The sequence below is a fragment of the Doryrhamphus excisus genome, linkage group LG5 (assembly GCF_037039965.1).
Source record: "Doryrhamphus excisus strain RoL-2023G ecotype Guam linkage group LG5, RoL_Dexc_Guam_v1.1, whole genome shotgun sequence".
Classification (NCBI taxonomy): domain Eukaryota; kingdom Metazoa; phylum Chordata; class Actinopteri; order Syngnathiformes; family Syngnathidae; genus Doryrhamphus; species Doryrhamphus excisus.
This window is the reverse complement of record NC_136361.1, coordinates 13,892,284-13,913,015: the sequence shown is the minus strand read 5'-3', so window position 1 is coordinate 13,913,015 and position 20,732 is coordinate 13,892,284. Positions and strand designations below refer to the sequence as shown.

General features: G+C 40.9%; 1 protein-coding gene across 4 annotated transcripts in view; it reads right to left on the bottom strand.

The window, feature by feature from the left end:
• Positions 1 to 20,732, bottom strand: part of LOC131105031 (mannosyl-oligosaccharide 1,2-alpha-mannosidase IC) — a 160,595-nt gene that overhangs the window by 80,127 nt on the left and 59,736 nt on the right. Inside the window, exon 1 of one of the 4 annotated variants that reach the window (XM_078790756.1) lies at positions 10,871 to 11,312. The exons of 2 other annotated variants lie outside the window; for them this stretch is intronic. The gene's annotated coding sequence lies outside the window, so the exon portion shown is untranslated. Of the gene's footprint in view, positions 1 to 10,870; positions 11,313 to 20,732 lie in introns of those variants that run through there. One more of the 4 variants, XM_078790755.1, reaches the window with a different exon arrangement.

Genomic DNA, 20,732 nt, shown 5'->3' with positions numbered 1-20,732 from the left:
ATGGAAAGGAATATTCCAATCTCTTGTCTACATGCGCCGTGAAAATCAAACAGAACAAAATAGTCAATGGGTCATGCGCGGTAAAACGTAAACATCAACATCACGTTATACCGGCTTCCCCAAGTTATTCTTTCACTTGTTGGAATAACTCCGTATTGCCAGTTTTTCATCTGTCCAGTCTTGAAATTTAGTTTGAATCAAAAACAAACTTTGCTTAGTCCAGTGCCGATTACTGGCCTCCATTTTTAAAAGTGAAGAACGTCTGGATCTGCGTGTTACGTCATATCTGAGCATGCGCTGAAAGAACGCACCCGGGATCAATTTAAACAGGAAAAGATCAAATTCAATCTTGCTAATATTTTATAATTAAACTCAGGACATGTTTTATATAGATACTATATATTTTCTTTTTTAATAAAACGGGACTTGTGAATGGCGTATAGAAGGGTTTAGATTCTGTTCCACAGATGGCGCTAATGCATACGAAAGCTGCTTGCCAACCGGCAATAAACAACAGAAGAAGAAAAACACCACGAAGAAGAAGGCACCCTGACAACTTTCCATTTGAGCGGGTACAAGATACCTCAATCGGATTGGTTAAAGGAATATTCCATCCCTGTTCAATTCTTTCCGTTTGAGCAAATAAACCAAATGCAATTGGAATATTTGGGTCCATGTATACTATTGACATAATGGCTATTGACATAATATTTGCAAATGATGATAAATAAATGTTAATTATAAAAAGTGATATTGGATAATTCCTCATGGCACACCTGACGGTTTCTCAAGGTACACTAGTGTGCCGCGCCACAGTGGTTGAAAATCACTGGTGTAATTATTGTAGCACTTTGCTGTGTTCTTTGTCAAAAACACAATGCTGTTGCAGCCATGATGGTAATTTAGTGATTTCTCTACATGAAAGAGGCTCGTGTATGTTTTGGTATTCTATAAATGTTGCAGGTCCTCAGTCAAGGGTAGAACACCGCAGGCGGGCGCATTTATCTCAGCTTCGTCCCTTTCTATCCCACTAAAGTCAGCATGGATGCTGAGTTCCGTTTTAGGAAACATTACACGCCCATGCTGGTCAGAAAGTGTAATACTTTCAAATCCTCAATTTTATACTTTGCCAACTTTCAGTCTGACACAACTTTGAAACCCTTCAGACCTTGAAAACTCACCCGAAGGCCGTGTCAAACAAATAATGTACAATAAGGGCTTTCAAAGGTTAAAATGAACAGTTTTGTGAGTTTTCCACAACGGTCGTGACGGCTATCACTTTTGTAGAGCTCTCAGAAACCCAAGATCTGCAACGCGTAGGCTGGTACGTATGTAAATTGGTTGCAAACGTGGGTGTCAATAAATGAGGTATCACCGCTCTTGAGCAAAATGACCTGCATGCGTCAATACATGCAAATAACCTGTGCTAAACAGAAACACCTTGCTAAGGACAAAATACATTTAGTATTACGGGGAAATTATCATTCCAGTAACCACAAATGATACTTGCTAACCCTCTGGTATGTCACAAATTTCTCCTCGATATTTGTTTGGTTTTAAAGTGTTGAAAAGACAAGAAGCAGAACTGGAGGTAGCAGAGATGAGGGTGCTGAGGTTCTCATTGGGAGTGACCAGGATAGATAGGATCAGGAAGAAGTACATCAGAGTGACATTACATGTTAGAGGCCTTGGAGATAAAGCCAGAGAGGCCACACTGAGATGGTCCGGACATGTCCAGGAAGACCAAAGAGGAGGTTTTTGGATGTAGTGAAGGAGGACATGAGGGTAGGGTAGTTGGTGTGAGAGAGACAGGGTTGGATGGAGGAGGTCAATTTGCTGTGGTGACCCCTGAAGGGAAAAGCCCAAAAAGAAAGAAGAATAAGAATTTTACAAATTTGAGGTGTTACATTTTTACTGACTTGAGTTGGGAAAAAACCCTAAAACCTAAAAACGTTTTTCATGTTCATCAGCATGGGGTAACTGTTAATTGTGCGGTAAGACGGGGCTTAAAATCACCAAAATATAATAAATACTTCATGTATATTTTATGCAGAAGTAGTGGAAACAATGTACTAGGATGCTGAGGTTCTCTTTGGGAATGACCAGGATGGATAGGATCAGGAAGGAGTACATCAGAGGGACATTACATGTTAGAGGCCTTGGAGATAAAGTCAGAGAGGCCAGACTGAGATGGTTGGGACATGTCCAGAGGAGAGATAGTGAATATATTGGTAGAAGGATGCTGCCAGGTAGGAGCCGTAGAAGAAAACCAAAGAGGAGGTTTATGGATGTCGTGAAGAAGGACATGAGGGTAGTTGGTGTGAGAGAGACAGATGCAGAAGACAGGGTTGGATGGAGGAGATTGATTTGCTGTGACGACCCCTGAAGGGAAAAGCCCAAAGAGAAAGAAGAAGAAGAGGTTTAAAGTGCGTATTAATTATATTGGCTCACCAACACAATTACAATAATCTCTCGTTTATTGCGGTTAAGTTCCAGACCTGACTGTGATAAGTCAATTTCCGTAAAGCAAGATTTCTAATCCAATATTACGTCTAGTTAGAGCATATAAAAGCTGTTAAGGATCTTCTAATAATAATAATAATAATACATTTTATTTGTATAGCGCTTTTCAAAATACTCAAAGACACGTTACAGAAAAAATGAGTTGAATAAAAACAAGTAAACAGAGTAAAAGATACTTTAAAATACAACATTCATTCGTTTATACACAGTTAAAACATGACTAAGTTTTGGAAACAATATGTTTTAGAAACACTATCAGAGCCTTCTAGACATCAAATAACACCCCTATATGTCACCACTGCAAAAAAAATTGTTTATAGTGTATTAAATTATGTTGTCATATATTAATTATTCATTCATTCATTTTCTACCGCTTTTTCCTCACAAGGGTCGCGGAGGGTGCTGGAGCCTATCCCAGCTGTCTTTGGGCGAGAGGCGGGTTACAACCTGGACTGGTCGCCAGCCAATCACAGGGCACATATAGACAAACAACCATTCACACTCACATTCATACCTATGGACAATTTGGAGTCGCCAATTAACCTAGCATGTTTTTGGAATGTGGGAGGAAACCGGAGTACCCGGAGAAAACCCACACATTCACGGGGAGAACATGCAAACTCCACACAGAGATGGCCGAGGGTGGAATTGAACCCTGGTCTCCTAGCTGTGAGGTCTGCTTGCTAACCACGAGTCCGCCGTGTCGGCCTCAATTAAATTATTATAACAAATAATGAAAAAATATATGCAATGGTTAATGTTACCCCATTTGCCATAAATTAAGAAATATTGCTTCATTTTAAATAGTATGCAAGTTAATTGTGTTTTACTTGTGTATAAAAGTAAGAACAAAAGTAAAATCATCGGTAGATGATATTTTTAGTGCTGCACAGCAAAAGTTGTGAGGTTGAAACTCCTGTTGCTTCTTTTGTACTGCATACACAGTTCAACATAACCACTAGGGGGCTGCTTTTAGATACAGTACATTCATCATCCCACAATTCCATCACATCCAGCAAACATCTACGTTAAAAAAAAACACATGGGGGAAAAAAAATGCAAGATTTAAATAAATCCAAATCAGATGCGCTTCCAGTCTGGATGATTCACACACTCTGGTTCTCATTAATGACTGCAACAATCAGTGTGGGTATGCATACTGGTACTCAGAAATACCTCTCTTAGGTTTGGGACTGTCCTGATTAGTGCAGGAAACATTTTTCTGGACAACTAATTAGTCCAGATCTTCTAAATAGTCATTATCCTCATAAAATGGTATGTTCCGTTACTGTTTGCACAAACCTTTCACATGTTTTATACACCATTAAAGCAAAATGAAGGAGCTAAACAAAGGGTCTGCACACCTTTGCAGGGAGGTTAAATGTCCAAAACACTGTCATGGCTCTAACATGAGGCCTCTACCAAGTCTGAGACCAGTTCTTCGACTTTCTATGGGAATTATGCCTGATCAAAAATAGAAATATTCACTCTAAGATGAACATACTGTGACTTCAAGGGGATGCGTGTCTGTCTAGCATGGAGGTTTAGATCATAAATCACTTTCTGATGAGTTCAAGGCTTCACTTTGCAGCTTTTCACTTTGCAATTTCATTTGACTTCCAGGGTCACCGGGAACAAAGAGGGCTTATGAATATTTATAGTCTTGACACTGCGAACATTTTAAACATTTCACCCTGTTTATCACAAGGATAGATGATAAATCACACAAGATGAAACTGAAAGGAAACAATCAGCCATCACTCTGAACAACCAGGAGCATCACCATCAACGTCGCCGTCATTGTATCCTCCATTGTTACCTACAGGACTCGCAACCTGCTATGGAGTAAAGTCATTTCCAGATAAAACCAACCATAAAGGGTCCCTGTCATGATTAATCATTTGTTGTTTGATTTTTGAATGGAGTTGTGTGACTTCCCAATCAGCAATGTAGTACATCAATGGTGACAGTCCTAAAAACAGTCAAGTGTATGTCAGCATTTCTTCCTCTACAGCAGGGGTCTCAAACTTGGGGGCCACTGGAGCTCGGGTCTGGGTGAGACTGGGCCGCATCAAAAAAAAACAAAAAACACATTTATTAAAAACAAAAAAATTGAAAAAACTTCGCTTTGGTTCCAATTTTCTACAATAAAAGCTCTGATAAAACATTCCACTGTTCTCAAATATCTTACTTTTTATTTTTCTACACAAAATAAGATGAAAAATAAATAAACAAATCAAGAATAAAGAAAATCAATCAATCAGTAATAAATAAATATAATAATAACAAAACAGCAAATAATAAAAACTTAAGAAACCACATATAGTTGGTGGGTAGACAAATTATTTTTTTCAGATTAAAATTAACAAAGCATTATTAGAGCCCTGTAGACATGACAAAACACGACTATAGTCACATTTATACTCTTTTTATTTACAACATATTGCGCAACTGCAGGGTCTTGAGACACATGCTAACTCGCAAACTAGAGAGCTAGCGACCTAAACGGTGGCCTTCAAGTTATTTCCTTTAAACTTAAATAGCCAAAAACTTACCACTTCCACACGGATAGGGAGGATAACTATTAACAGTTATTTAACCTTTAACATGAACATTAATCAAACTTAATAATTTTTTCTGGGTACATGATACCATACAGCATCCATATCAAACTTGTGCGGGCCGCACTAACATTAAACTTTCATATCAAGGCGGGGGCCACAAACTAGTGTCCTGCGGGCCACATTTGGCCCGCGGGCCGCGTGTTTGAGACCCCTGCTCTACAGTCAGGGGGTGTCCTAATGTGCCATTTGCCATGTTAGACAATGGCTTACATGTCCGACTCTTCAATGTTTCAGTACTTTTTGCACAATTTGCTATTCTTCTAACAAGAGCAGAACAACCAAATACACTACAGATATTATCACAGAAAGGCATACAGTACGGCTTTGGATATATGCATTTAAAGTTCACCTTGAAAGGTTATACTGTAGTGAATTTTAGGTTCCCTCGAAAGCAGAATAGTAGTAGAGAGCAGTGTGTATTGACTGAAGGGCTTCATTAGACTTGAAGTGGACTTCTGGGAGTTTGCCTTCTTTATATTGCATTGACTGAGGAGGCCATCAGACTTCAAGTCAACCAGAAAGATAACTGGATTCTCCATCAAATCAATTTGAAAGAATTAACAACCGAGGTCCTTATCTGTTGATTCCCTTTTGGTTAACATAAAAAAAACTGGGTTTAGTTCTTTAAAATAAGTCTAAGTTGAAAAAATTGTTGGTTAGATATAAGCAAAACGTCAAATGTTACCCATAATTTAATCCCTACTACCTCGCCCAGCATTCACATCAGTACTCCTCCAAGAATCCATTTTTTTTTCTTTACAATGTAGCTCAGCTAAATTTAACAAGCCACAACGCTTCTTTCATTGGTATCAAGTTTAAGAAAACCATCAATAAAAATTCAAAAGTCTATTTTAATATCCAGAAAGATGCAACATGCACAGATAAGCACAATATCCTCCTGGAAGAAGACAACTTTTTCTACATTTATTATCACCTTCCGCCGTGCGGCGACTCATTTAAAACACAGGATGCATTTTATTTGCTGAGCTGTGAGTTAACACAAGTGGAATGAAAGTTCTATATTTCTTTCCCTCACCTTTGTGGCAGCAGGGAAACATCAATCATTCTGCTGCCGCTGTTTGACTGCAGCGTTCTGTCACTTTAATGAAACTCACAAGTTTTCAAACTCAGGAAGGGAGCCTCTCTAGATGCTTCGACAAAGAAGGATCCTGCATTGTTTGTCCACATCATTTACATATAGCAGAGTAAGCAACATTTTACATCAATCACGAAGAAGAAAATGTTGAATATATAAGATAGCATAGTGGAACCTCCATTTTCATCATTCATTTGCTCCAAAAAGTCAAACAAAAACCGCAACGTGCAAAAAACGAGGTCATGTTTCCAATTAATCCGTTTCATTCATTCATTAATTTTCCACTGCTTATCCTCACAAAGGTCGTGGGGGAAGCTGAAGCCTATCCCAGCTGTCGCCAGCCAATCACAGGGCACATATAGACAAACAACCATTCACACTCACATTCATACCTATGGACAATTTGGAGTCACCAATTAACCTAGCATGTTTTTGGAATGTGGGAGGAAATCGGAGTACCCGGAGAAAGCCCACGCATGCACGGGGAGAACATGCAAACTCCACACAGAGATGGCCGAGGGTGGGATTGAACTTGGATCTCATAGCTGCGAGGCCTGCACACTAACCACTCGTCTACCGTCCAGCACTAATCCGCTTCAGACACACAAAAATATTAAAATTCAAATTCAACAGTTTCTCACCTTCTTTGTGAAAGTGCTGACACTTGCAACTTTCTTTGGCCCCGTGATGGGTTATTTAGCAGTCAGCAATACATATGATGCTTTGTTTGACTTGATTTCACGTAACAGTACAGTAGCAAACAAACTAGTTTGTTATGTGCAATATTGTATGAAAACTACAACACTGAACAAAAACCAAGGCAAAAGTCTAGAAAAAAATGGACAAAAACCAAGCCATATAAACACTAGAGCATATGAAACCCAACGTTTGATAAGCAAAGACATGAACTTTGCAGTAACCAGCTGCACAGAGACAATTATTTTGGCCCCTAGTGAAAAGGCCACAATCTGGGACTTGTAGGGGTGTCCCAATCTGATATTGATCTCGCATATCAGTCTCATATGAGCAATATTAGCACTGCGATAGAAGTAGTCCATCCCAGACTCAGCTCAAACCAGCATCCACACCTCATGTGATCACAACAACAGAAGGGCAGCACCCCTCATCAAAGTCCAAAAAAAAGACGTTGCAGCTCAGTGTAAAACCAAGTCCTCCACGGTGGCTTGCAGAACCAAGAAAGTTCAACAGTCTTTGACATTCTCGCAGTTTGTGTGATAAGGTTTCTTTATTCAGGTGGACCAGACCTCGGCCACTGCCACCAAGCGGTGCAGTTTTCTAATTCCCCAGAACACTACCAAGCTGTATATTTCAGAATGCAAGGTGGTCATGGGCAATGGCCCCGCTAATTTTGTAATTAATCTGAGCATCTCCCGACATGCACACGAGTATCACAAGTGTCCAAAACCTCCGACTTCCATTCTGTGGTATTTTGTACATGAGTGGATTCAAAAGGTCAGCAAGGCAGATTTCACATTGTAGTTTTCTTTTTTTGTCCACCTCAGACAAAACAAGCCATGGAACGATTCCCATCCAATTAATGATGTGAATCTTGGAGGAAACAGCTTGTTCATCATTTCATTTTCCATTTGTATTCTTGTTTACCATTTATTTTCTTAATTATGTACGCATTTACTTCCTTTGTTTTGCAGCAGCCCGTCATTTTGGGAAATTACTTGAAAGTGATGCCACATTTGATGCATGTGTTTACTTTTGGGGGCTGCACGGCGGTCGAGTGGTTAGCACGCAGACCTTGCAGCTAGAAGACCCAAGTTCAATCCCACACTTGGCCATCTCAGTGTGGAGTTTCCATGTTGTCCCTGTGCTCCGTTTTCCTCCCACATTCCAAAAACATGCTAGGTTAATTGGTGACTCCAAATTGTCCATAGGTATGAATGAGAGTGTGAATGGTTGTTTGTCTATACATATGTGCCCTGTGATTGGCTGGCGACCAGTCCAGGGTGTACCCCGCCTCTCGCCCGAAGACAGCTGGGATAGGCTCCAGCATCCCCCGCGACCCTCGTAAAGACAAGCGGTAGAAAATGAATGAATGAATGTTTACTTTTGTCTAAATAAGTAAACAGCCACTCAGTATTATGCCTTGTGTGGGTTTGGCCGCCATGATGGTGAGCAGAATCCAGAAACATTGCATTGTAAGCATGTCCTTGGCACACTGCTCAGCCATTAATTGCTTTAAAGGGGACCTATTGTGCTTTTTCCACTTTTCTGACCATATAAATGTAGTTAAATTGTTATATTCTCGTGTTAAACGATGTCAAAGTTTTAGTTTCATTTGGAAGTGAGCCCTGAAAGAAGTTTGGAATGGCTCAAAACTCAGAGGGCGTTGCAAAACTGTTCTATTTGTGATGTCACAGAGGAACGGGGGGTTCCTTATGGCCGTGGCCGTCGGCGCCACTGTCTGCCCTCCCCCAAGCTCTGCTTCGCTCGCCCTTCTTCTGTGTACGCACAGCGCATAACTTTATTTTACATTGAGCTCAGAGCTAGCGAATACGCAGCCCTGGCCACCGCTCTTGCTAACCATCATGGCAGACTTTCTGCGCCATGGCGTACTACACTGTTCCATTCATTTGTGACTGAATCAACCCATATTCAACGTCGTCTGTTCCCTCATACTCCGACAGCCAGCCCACCTTCAGAGACCTTTTTTTATTTTAGCTGTTTGTGAGTGGATGTGGCTTTATCTGTTTGTTTTGCCATGACATGGGGTTAGCATGCAGCATTTAGCTCCTGCCCTGCACCGGTAGCTATACGCTAACGTGCAAAACAGTGGCATGTACTAAGCACCAGGATGTCATCATTGGCTGGATCGTAACTGTCGTCACTGTGTTGTTACCAGTTGGTGTCGCCTGTCACTCAAAGAGTTGCAGTGTAAAAATGGTAAATAATAAATTTATATGTGTTTATTTACACTTCAGGTTGGACTTTATTTTGGGAGGACACGCGCAGTTTAGATGTGACGTGGGGGAGCGGGGGTGCTCATTAAATGTATAAATGTTAGATGTTTCTGTGTCGGTGGAACGGCAGTCTAGTGGTTAGCACGCAGACCTCACAGCTAGGAGACCAGGGTTCAATTCCACCCTCGGCCATCTTTGTGTGGAGTTTGCATGTTCTCCCCGTGCTTGCCTCCCACTTTCCCACTTCCTCACAATGCTTTCCTCCCACATTCCAAAAACATGCTGGGTTAATTGGCGACTCCAAATTGTCCATAGGTATGAATGTGAGTGTGAATGGTTGTTGTCTATATGTGCCCTGTGATTGGCTGGGCAGGTTGTACCCCGCCTCTTGCCCAAAGACAGCTGGGATAGGCTCCAGCACCCACGCGACCCTCGTGAGGAAAAGCGGAAGAAAATTAATGAATGTTTCTGTGTCGTATTCTGTGTACAACTTTTCTGTCTCATCGTGTGCCATATTAAGTCCAAATAGGCAATCCACTTCCTGTTTTATTCCAGTTCAAAGTTGCTAAAAAAAAAAGTGACAGTATTTATACAGGGTCAGGCAAAATGATCTGACACATTTGTAGGTTAAATAAAAGGCAAATAAAGTAAAGAAACAAAAAAGTGTTTTTATTTTCGAAAAAACATATAATGCCATTGTTTTTGGTTTCTTTTTCATTGTGGAAACGTTTACAAAAAGAAACAAATCTGTAACTGCAACACAAAAAGCGTTCCGTTTGCACTTCAATCTTGGTAGACATGATCCCGTACCAACTGGAAACATCATAACATTGTTATGGGTTACCAACATTGAAACGAAAATCAACCAGCCAACCTCACACCACCAGAACTGATTTCATTTTTAAAACATAATGAAACAGAATGGCATTAAATGTACTTTTGGAAAATTTGAAAAATACTTTATTTGCCTTTTATTTAACCTACAACTGTGTCAGATCATTTTGCCTGAGCCTGTATTTCATATTTGTTGAGACTTATCCATGGTACTGCTGCAAAATGTGTATGATGTCAAGAAGAACTGAATGGTCAAATCAAGACCGATAGAAGTACGTCTGTTTCTGCTTTAAACGTACAGAAAACCTAACCAAACTGGCAAATTGCCTTCCTGACTCCAAACACCTTCTAGCCTCCACGGTGATACATCAGTAGAAGCGATACAAGAGACTGGGGGCTATTAAGAGATGAGGTGAAAGGGTGCAGGAAGAGAGGATCTCATAACTAAGGTCAGCAGCAAGCTCCCTTCAATCGCCTGATGGAGGTGAGCTGACAGCTTCTTTCTAACTCCGGTTTTTGAGTGCCGTCACTTTATGTTAGGCTCCCTTTCGTCAAAGCCCGATGCTGAATTAAAAAGTTAAAATGCTCTTTTGCTTGACCGCACTGCAGATGAGACGATCCAAGGGAATACTTCATTGCCCAATTTGGGAAATATGTCTCAGTGAGCAAATACAAGTTTCAAAAGCCCTTTTTTTTAAGGAATGCTACCGCTAATGAAGCCAGAAATAAGGCCCCTTTGATTTAAGCTTGTCAGGCAAGACAAACCTTGCAACAATAAAGAGGAAACGGCTTTCATGCAAGCATAGAGGAATCACAACTTTTCTTTATGTCTAAACTAATGCGGCAAGAACATCCATCACAGTTTCACAGGCTTACTGTCTCCAGAGTTCCCCAACAAAGCGGCGTTAAATCCGTTCTGTCCAGGAAAAGCTTCCTGTGGCGGAGTTTCAATCCATTTTAGCCCCAAAATGCGTCCTGGGAGGCGGCACAAAATGAGTTAAAGATTGTGCGCTCTTGCTTTCCTGTGCAGCACCATTAAAGATGATCCACAGAGAAGAGGTGAAGTTCCGACTGACGGTTGCTTTTTTTCTTGTGGCTTTGATTCCCCGGAGGCGCCCTACCTTATTTACTTCTCTCTGCTTTCATCTTATTATTCTTTATGACTTGGGAGTATTTTCTATGATTGGTGACAGAGGCTGGAATCTTATCTTAGATAACTAAGTCACTCCACAATGTGGTCACCCCATTTAACCCAAACCAATGACTCCAATCTGTTCATCGATCATCTTATTGGTGGGGAGTTCGGACATTTTAGATGAAAAATAAATAAACAAATCAAGAATAAAGAAAATCAATCAATCAGTAATAAATAAATAAATATAATAATAATAATAATAATAAAAGGGCAAATAATAAAAACTTAAGAAACCACATATAGTTGGTGGGTAGACAAATTATTTTTTTCAGATTAAAATGAACAAAGCATTATTAGAGCCCTGTAGACATGACAAAACACGACTATAGTCACATTGAAACTTTTTTTATTTACAACATATTGCGCAACTGCAGGGTCTTGAGACACATGCTAACTCGCAAACCAGAGAGCTAGCGACCTAAACAGTAGCCTTCAAGTTATTTCCTTTAAACTTAAAAAGCCAAAAACTTACCACTTCCACACGGATAGGGAGGATAACTATTAACAGTTATTTAACCTTTAACATGAACATTAATCAAATGTGATCATTTGGCCCGCGGGCCGCGTGTTTGAGACACCTGGGTTAATGAGTTGTTTTTCCACACCGAACTCATTCAAACATGCCTTATGGACCTTGTTTGGGGAGTCAGCTGGGATAGGCTCCAACTCACCCATGACCCCTAATGAGGACAAGCGGTATGAAGGATGGATGGGTGTGTCCCCCATATGTTTGTCTACAGAGTAGAGCAGTTTGACCATGGTTCTCAATGTGGACACAAAGCAACCCGCAAAGCTTTCTATACCGACAGTGACGGTGTCATATCTTCTTCCTTCTCCAACAGCACACTGTTGATTCACATATCAGACTCATATCAGTGATGCCAGAAACCATCTTTTCTTCCCGGCGTCGCCTTTTCCTGCAAACTGCTGATAAGACTCAGAAGGTTTGGTCATACTATGATATGTCTATTGACATCACACATTTTGGACAACTACAGTGAAGTGAGATAATGGCTGCATGGAAGCAAAGCACGTTTGGACTAGAAAAAACATTGAAGCAAATGAAGGTTGTGTATTTATGCCACAGAGCAAAATATTAATTTAATGCAGTGCAATTACAGGCTGCTATATGCTGTATTATATGAAGTAATAAAAATTAAATGGGTTTTCCTCGGGTACTCCGGTTTCCTAAACATTCCAAAAACATGCTAGATTTGTTGTCCATAGGTATGAATGTGAGTGTGAATGGTTGTTTGTCTATATGTGCCCTGTGATTGGCTGGCGACCAGTCCAGGGTGTACCCTGCCTCTTGCCCGCAGATGGGATAGGCTCCAGCATGCCCTGTTCAATAAGAGAGAACACGAGGAGCTTTTTACCATATCTTCTGCATCATTAGCTACGCTAATATGAGGTCATGTTAGGTAAAGCTCAGTTTTGATTGACACTGTCATTCACCCATCCATCTTTTTTCTATGCTGCTTATCCTCACTAGGGTGACGGAGCCTATCCCAGCTGTCTTCGGGTGACAGGTGGGGTACACCCTGGACTGGTCGCCAGCCAATCACAGGGCACATATAGACAAACAACCATTCACACTCACATTCACACCTATGGACAATTTGGAGTCACCAATTAACCTAGCATGTTTTTGGAATGTGGGAGGAAACCGGAGTACCCGGAGAAAACTCATGCACACGGGAAGAACATGCAAACTCCACACAGAGATGCCTGAATGGGGATCGAACCCGGGTCTCCTAGCTGCGTGGCCTGCCTTATATTGAACATACAAATATACTGTATATATTGAAGCTGGTAAAATTATTATTATTAAATTAATTTTCATGTATCATCCTATCTAGTCTCTGAACAAGATTTCCTACCTTTTACTTTATTTATACTGTCCCATCTATGATACTTGTATTACATTACATGATCTATTATTTGACACCCCTCTGCCCCAAATAGTCTTCCTGAGGCGGTCCGGCCATCCATGTTTATCAGCCACCATCAGGGAACAGGTCGATTTCAAACACGGCGGCCACATGCTAACAGATTGACGCTTCTCGCTGACCTCATATTGATCGCATCTGAAAATCTCGGCCTAATCCACACCTGATTGATAGGCCGTTTTAGCCCCGAGGCCTCAGCGTAAAGCGTGATTTTTTTTTTTTAGCAGAAAACATTTAAACCCTCTTAATTTGCAGTAAAACATCCATTCCGCCATTTATATTATTAAGGGAGGAACACATGCACGCATTACAATATATGCTTTGAATTACATAGTTGATTGGAAATGACAATTGTCGCATTTTGCTTGATGGTGGCCATGTTTTTCACCCAATGTTGATAAAATTTTACACACATGTGCTTATCAGTGCCCTAAAAAGGAATACCAAATTATGTAGCAATTGGCTAAACAGCGGAAAGTTGCAGTATGTGTTTTGTAGCCGCGTGAGTCAACGTTTTGGGTTGAATAAAAGCGGCAGAAAAAACAACAATAATAACACAAGCAACTGAGTAGGGATGCATGTTTTGACATATTTCCACCCTCTGGTGTACAGCAAACTTTACACAAAGATATACAAAAATCGCACCAATCACATGATATCACTCGCTATTGACCAGAACCAGAGGTGGAACTGTATAGAATAAACAACACTTAAGAGCATCATTTAGTATTTTTTCTATGAATAAATCAGCTCAGCACAACTAAAGCCACACAATTTGCCACCTTTAAAGACTTTTTGGTCGGTAAACGGCAAATATATCATCTTTTGTGACCTCGCTGAGAGTCTTTTCAGATAGAAGTGAAGCAAGCAGAGAAACTTGCACAAATAGTGAGAAGTGCTCCAATGCCAGGAACATTTTTCACCCCGCAGAGGTGTCCTTGGCAGCATAATAATGGCGCTTCCATCCTCAATAACGCTCAAGCCTTCTATTTGCTGTGGTGAAACAAAAAGACAGGAAAATTCTGCAGTACTGAGATGAATAAGCATCAGGTGAAGATGTGTTTTAGAGCTACAAATGGCTAATTCAGAAGAAAAAAAAAAACTAACGCAACGGGGAGCTTTAAGCTAGTTAGAGCTGATGTAGCATGCAAATGTGATGAGGGAGAATTAAGAGCACTGAGAACTGATTTCTTCCAAAGGCTGTCTCATCTGGGCAACAGCACAAATTCACAAAGTCAATGACAACTGCATTCCGCAACTGTGCTGCTCATTTACGTAATGCATGGCAGCAAGAACATTTGGCTGGCTGGAGAAGAGGCTAATAAATACTGGAGCATGAGAAGCACAAGGAAGATCACATTCTACTAACACTAACACTCCATGTTGCACTTTATAAGGTTCAAATGCTGGTCGCCAGCCAATCACAGGGAACATATAGACAAACAACCATTCACACTCACATTCATACCTATGGACAATTTGGAGTCGCCAATTAACCTAGCATGTTTTTGGAATGTGTGAGAAAACCCACGCATGCACGGGGACATGCAAACTCCACACAGAGATGGCCGAGGGTGGAATTGAACCCTGGTCTCCTAGCTGTGAGGTCTGTGGCTAACCACTTGACCGCCATGTCACCCCAATGGTAAACATTCATTCATTCATTCATTTTCTACCGCTTTTCTTCACACGGGTCGCGGGGATGCTGGAGCCTATCCCAGCTGTCTTCGGGCGAGAGGCGGGGTACACCCTGGACTGGTCGCCAGCCAATCACAGGGCACATATAGACAAACAACCATTCACACTCACATTCATACCTATGGACAATTTGGAGTCGCCAATTAACCTGGAGGAGGAAACCGGAGTACCCGGAGAAAACCCACACACGCAACCTCCACACAGAGATGGAATCAAACTTGGGTCTCCTGGGTGTTTGGTCTCCACGCTAACCACCCATCTACTGTGCCTTGCTAACATTTTACTGTAACTGCTTTTAACAGAGGGTCTTTAATAAAAGTCTCCATCTAAACTGCATGTTGGCGTTATGGTGTGGCCCAACTTTGCATATGAAATACAGTATATGCGGTGAATGCAGAGCAGTAAATCGTGTGCATGACAAGGCAGACTAAAAGAATACGGATGCTGTGGGACGTACATAAAAGGCAAATGTGACAAATGTGGCCGGCGATGGCATATGATGGCATTTTAAAAATAAACACATAGACACAAACACATCTACCCTTATCCCCAGCATGATTAGCAAACACCTCAGGCAGCCAGTCGCCGTCCCTTCGGTGTCGTAAACGGCGCAGAATAAACGACCGCATGCACAACATATTTCATCTTTTAGTGCTGAAGGTACTCGCGGCCATGCCCTCCAGCGCTCGGCCTCGTGACGGACGGGCGTGCACGAGAGGCAACCGTGTGTATTTTCCCTCTTTATGTGCAGCAGGAGGCTACCAGGCTGAAGGGATTCTTAAAGGCATAAACGCGCCCCTGTCACAGAGGGGTCACCTAGGCCACTTTACATGGGCCTGCTGGGGGGACCATAAAGGGACAAGCTTTGGAAAATGCCCGAGTGGTTTTGCTGCTTGTAAAAAGGAGCACAGAACAGCATTCCTCTATAAATAAAAGCAAGGTGAAGAACATGCTAAGAGCTTTGTGTATCTTTCTAGGACATATAAGACTAGGACTTTTAATGATGTAATATTAAAATGTGTCCTTCTAGTCTCAGACTCAGGGAATTTTGGGGTATCAAAGTAGTTCAGATAGGAAAAGACTTGCTAGTATTGGAAGTAAACTTACATAAATGTATGCGTTTACTCTGGTGCAAACAAGTTTTATTAAATGATCTCTAATTCATTTTTTGCTCATCCAATCACCAGTTAGAACTCAGCCAGGATGCATTCATTGTCTTACACAAAGTTGGATTTTTTAACTCATTACAAAGACATGCATTTTCCCCACTCGGGTGTTAAAATAAAATTCGAGCACAACAAAGTGGAGCCGCGGGTTGCTGACCTCTGACCTAGCATGACGCTGATGTTAAATGTAATGGTAATGGTTATGGTTTTATTTCATTTGAACATGCATCAGATTCCAATTGAATGCATCACATAATCAGTTCACAGTTCCACATGTCCAAAAGGAGTAGGAAGAAGCAAAGCTTATTAAATCCTACCCCTCCATCTGGTACTTTTACAATCAGTAACTGTTACATTTGTTCACTTCCTGCTTTCCATAATACAGTTTATTTTTACAATCAGTAACTGTTTCATTTGTTCACTTCCTGCTTTCCATAATACAGTTTAAGGTTTGTTTGGGTTTTTTTTTAATAATGTACCTTGTACTGAAGTACGAGGTGATATGACCATACAATGACATAATGTGTACCATAGTAAGTGTCAATATAGTGATATGTATAGCACATCATGACTGGTTCAAGACTCTTCAAAATGTGAGTGTAATGTTAGCACGCTATGCCAATGTTGCTAATGTTTTTGTCTTCCTGTTCCACTCCTTCACGTTACATTGTTGTATGTGTTATATGACATCTATTCCAAGTGCAGAGTGACAGTGTATAGATTATGTCAAAAGTCACTCTGTCTATTTTATACGGTCTAAATTCTTTAGACTGTGGAGGTTTTGGTGATAATGTAGCAATGACATAAGTGTCACAGTATGGGTACACAACAGGGTGGCTCAGTGATGAATGGTCTCAGTCTGTGTTGCAGAGCATTAATGAGCAAAAAACAGCCTGCTGCCCTCATATGTTGCACCGCGGAGCTACCTAATGAACATCTGATGCTTCCAATGGTTCCCATGCGGCATCGCATGGGGTTAGGATGTGAAAGGATCGGTGGGTGATGTTTTAGCTTGCATTAATTGCCATGTGTGTGTTTATGTGAAGCAGTTTCTTTAAGATGTTTGTATCTGTAATGGTGAGCAAAGTACGCCATCTTGGTTAGCTGATGAAGGAGGAAATAACGTTGCAGAGTGAAGACTGCACCAAGGCCGCAAGGGTCAAAAGCCAGTGCAGTCCGGTAATGGGATCAGCCCGGAGGGTGGGCTGTATTTTAGGGTGCTATAATACGTCACCCGTGTCACAGGATGTGATTGAAAAAGTCTCCAATTGGGTGTGCGTGTCACCATGAAAGATGGTCAGCGGCAGGAAAAATCAATACGCTGATTGAATGACTGACTGTCATCTCAGCCGTTTCTTGAGGTGGAATCATCGGGGTGGAAAAGACGCGTGCCGTCTCAGGTCACAAATCCCCCATCGTCGTGCTCGGCAGGAGCGATGGTGACAGTGAGTGTTGTTTGTGGAAGAACAGCAATCAGACCTCTTCTTGCTTTATGTACTCACGAGACACTTCAGTAGGTACTGGTTACCTAAATAACCATCCTGCACATTTCCATAGTTTACATCTGTCAGCGGTAAGCTTGCTTCCGACCTTGCTCCATGTAGAGGTCGTCATATTTCACTGTCATCACACGCATGGTGGCCGCCATATCTTGTCATGTCTTACTTGTGCACTGCAAATGATTTGCCACTTGCCAAGTTGGATTTTAGACATGTTGGAGAAATTCCCTAGTCCGAAGTGTTATTTACTTATTGACTTTGTATTATAACTTTCATTTTACAATGACGGATTACTTTTTGTCTAGTTCAGAAATATTAAAATAGATCAGAATCAGAATCAGAAAAGGGTTTATTGCAAGGTATGATCAAACACATACTAGGAATTTGTTTTGGTATAGTAGGTGCAGACACATCTATTAAAAAAAGAATGAAAAATACAAAATATACAGAATAATATTTTCAGCTTAAAGGTCCTGTTTAATTCTCAACATAGAAATCTTAATTTAGGATGTTTTCATTCATTCACTAATTTTCTACAGCTTATCGCAGGGGTGCTGGAGCCTATCCCAGCTGGGGTACACCCTGGACTGGTGGCCAGCCAATCACAGGGCACATATAGACAAACAACCATTCACACTCACATTCATACCTATGGACAATTTGGAGTCGTCAATTAACCTAGCATGTTTTTGGAATGTGGGAGGAAACCGGAGTACCCAGAAAAAACCCACGCATGCACGGGGAGAACATGCAAACTCCACACAGAGATGGCCGAGGGTGGAATTGAACTTGGGTCTTCAAGCTGTGTGGCCTGTGCGCTAACCACTCGCACACCGTGCAGCCTAGGATGTTTTTATCAGATAAAATGAAGTAGCTGCATAGGCAGATCATTTCACTAGTTATTTTTAGGATTCTCTTACATTTGGCAAGCACTTTTTTGCATTTAAGATGGAATTAGGCTTATTTTAAGATCGGGCAACTCGTTTCAGGATTCAGCTTTATCACTTTACAGTAGTATTAGGTATTAAGTTTGGGTGGCTGTGGCTCAGGAGATAAAGCAGGTCATCCAGAAACTGGAAGGTTGGCGGTTTGATCCCTGCTCCCTCCACCTCAGTCAAAACCAGCTTCAAATTGCAACACTGGTCGCCAGCCAATCACAGGGCACATATAGACAAACAACCATTCACACTCACATTCATACCTATGGACAATTTGGAGTCACTAATTAACCTAGCATGTTTTTGGAATGTGGGAGGAAACCGGAGTACCCGGAGAAATCCCACGCATGCACGGGGAGAACATGCAAACTCCACACAGCACTTGCTGGATGGACAGGTAATTTCACTTTTACGTCTTTTCCAAAAATGTAGTCTTTGTATCTAATATTTTTATCAGCCCCTTTTTGCAGTATGTATGCAAAGTTTAAAGCAGAGCGGTCCAAAGTTTGACTATGGAAGCATAAAAAAGGAATCCTCAGCGTCTTGTTGCTGTATAACATTGAAAGCTGTTGTTTTAAAGCGTGAACAGATGGTCGGAGCTGCCTTTAACGAAATGGTGGTCATGTTTTTATCTTACAGTAACAGCAGATGGATTTGTTTGACAGCAAATGGTTACAGTTATGGATCTACTTCCTCAAGGTGAGAAGCTACGCTCTTAATTATCCAATTTTAACGTTGCCAATGTCCTCACCACAGTATATCACGCAGGTTTATATTTTATATCAAACTTTGATGCGGAAATTGACATCATTTGATCGTCTCCAAAAAGTGCTGTTATGTACTTTATACACTTTTTAAATACACTCACTAAATCTGGCTGAGTGGTTAGCATGTTGGCCACACAGTCAGGAGATGGTGAAGAACTGGTTTCGAATCTACGCTTGAAGGTCAGATGAAAGGTCGTAAACAGGTTTTCTGTGCTTTAACTACAAAAATATTTGCTTTATAAATAAGCAATCCTACTTCAAGGTCATTCATTTATCACAGTCGGATCTGGGAGCTAATAACTGCGATAAACGAGGGGTTACTACACATATACATTGGTGAAAATAACTATGTGATTCCTCGCTAATTTAGTGTGTTTATCCACTTAAATGAATATAATATTAATGTAATTTATTGTAATTAAGAGAAAATTAAAACAAGTGAAAACAAAACAAAAAAAAAACAAAAATGCTTCTCACTGGTTAGGGCAGTGATTTTCAACCACTGTGCCGCGGCACACTAGTGTACCTTGAGAAACCGTCAGGTGTGCCGTGAGGAATTATCCAATATCACTTTTTATAATTAACATTTATTAATCATCATTTGCAAATATTATGTCAATAGCCATTATGTCAATAGTATACATGGACCCAAATATTCCAATTGCATTTGGTTTATTTGCTCAAACGGGAAGAATTGAACAGGGATGGAATATTCCTTTAACCAATCCGATTGAGGTATCTTGTACCCGCTCAAACGGAAATTTGTCAGGGTGCGTTCTTCTTTGTGGTGTTTTTCTTCTTCTGCTGTTTATTGGCGGTTGGCAAGCAGCTTTCGTGTGCATTAGCGCCATCTGTGGAACAGAATCTAAACCCTTCTATACGCCATTCACAAGTCCAGTTTTATTAAAAAAGAAAATACATATCTATATAAAACATGTCCTGAGTTTAATTATAAAATATTAGCAAGATTGAATTTGATCTTTTCCTGTTTAAATTGATCCCGGGTACGTTCTTTCAGCGCATGCTCAGATATGACGTAACACGCAGATCCAGACGTTCTTCAGTTTTAAAAATGGAGGCCAGCAATCGGCACTGGACTAAGCAAAGTTTGTTTTTGATTCAAACTAAATTTCAAGACTGGACAGACGAAAAACTGGCAATACGGAGTTATTCCAACAAGTGAAAGAATAACTTGGGGAAGCCGGTATCACGTGATGTTGATGTTTACGTTTTACTGGGCATGCCCCATTGACTATTCTGTTTGATTTTCACGGCGCATGTAGACAAGAGATTGGAATATTCCTTTCTATGGATACCATTGTTTCCCGAATGGTCATTTGGAAAGAGAAAACTGTAAACGTGGCTACTGTGGAGTGTCTGTGGTGTAAAGACTGGCAGAGCAATGTAATATTGGTCCGTGTGGCAACACCTACCTTGTTCCTCCGATAGACTTATTGATGCACGTGTGAGGTCGTGGTGACATTTTGTAACATTTTTGGTTAGTGGTGTG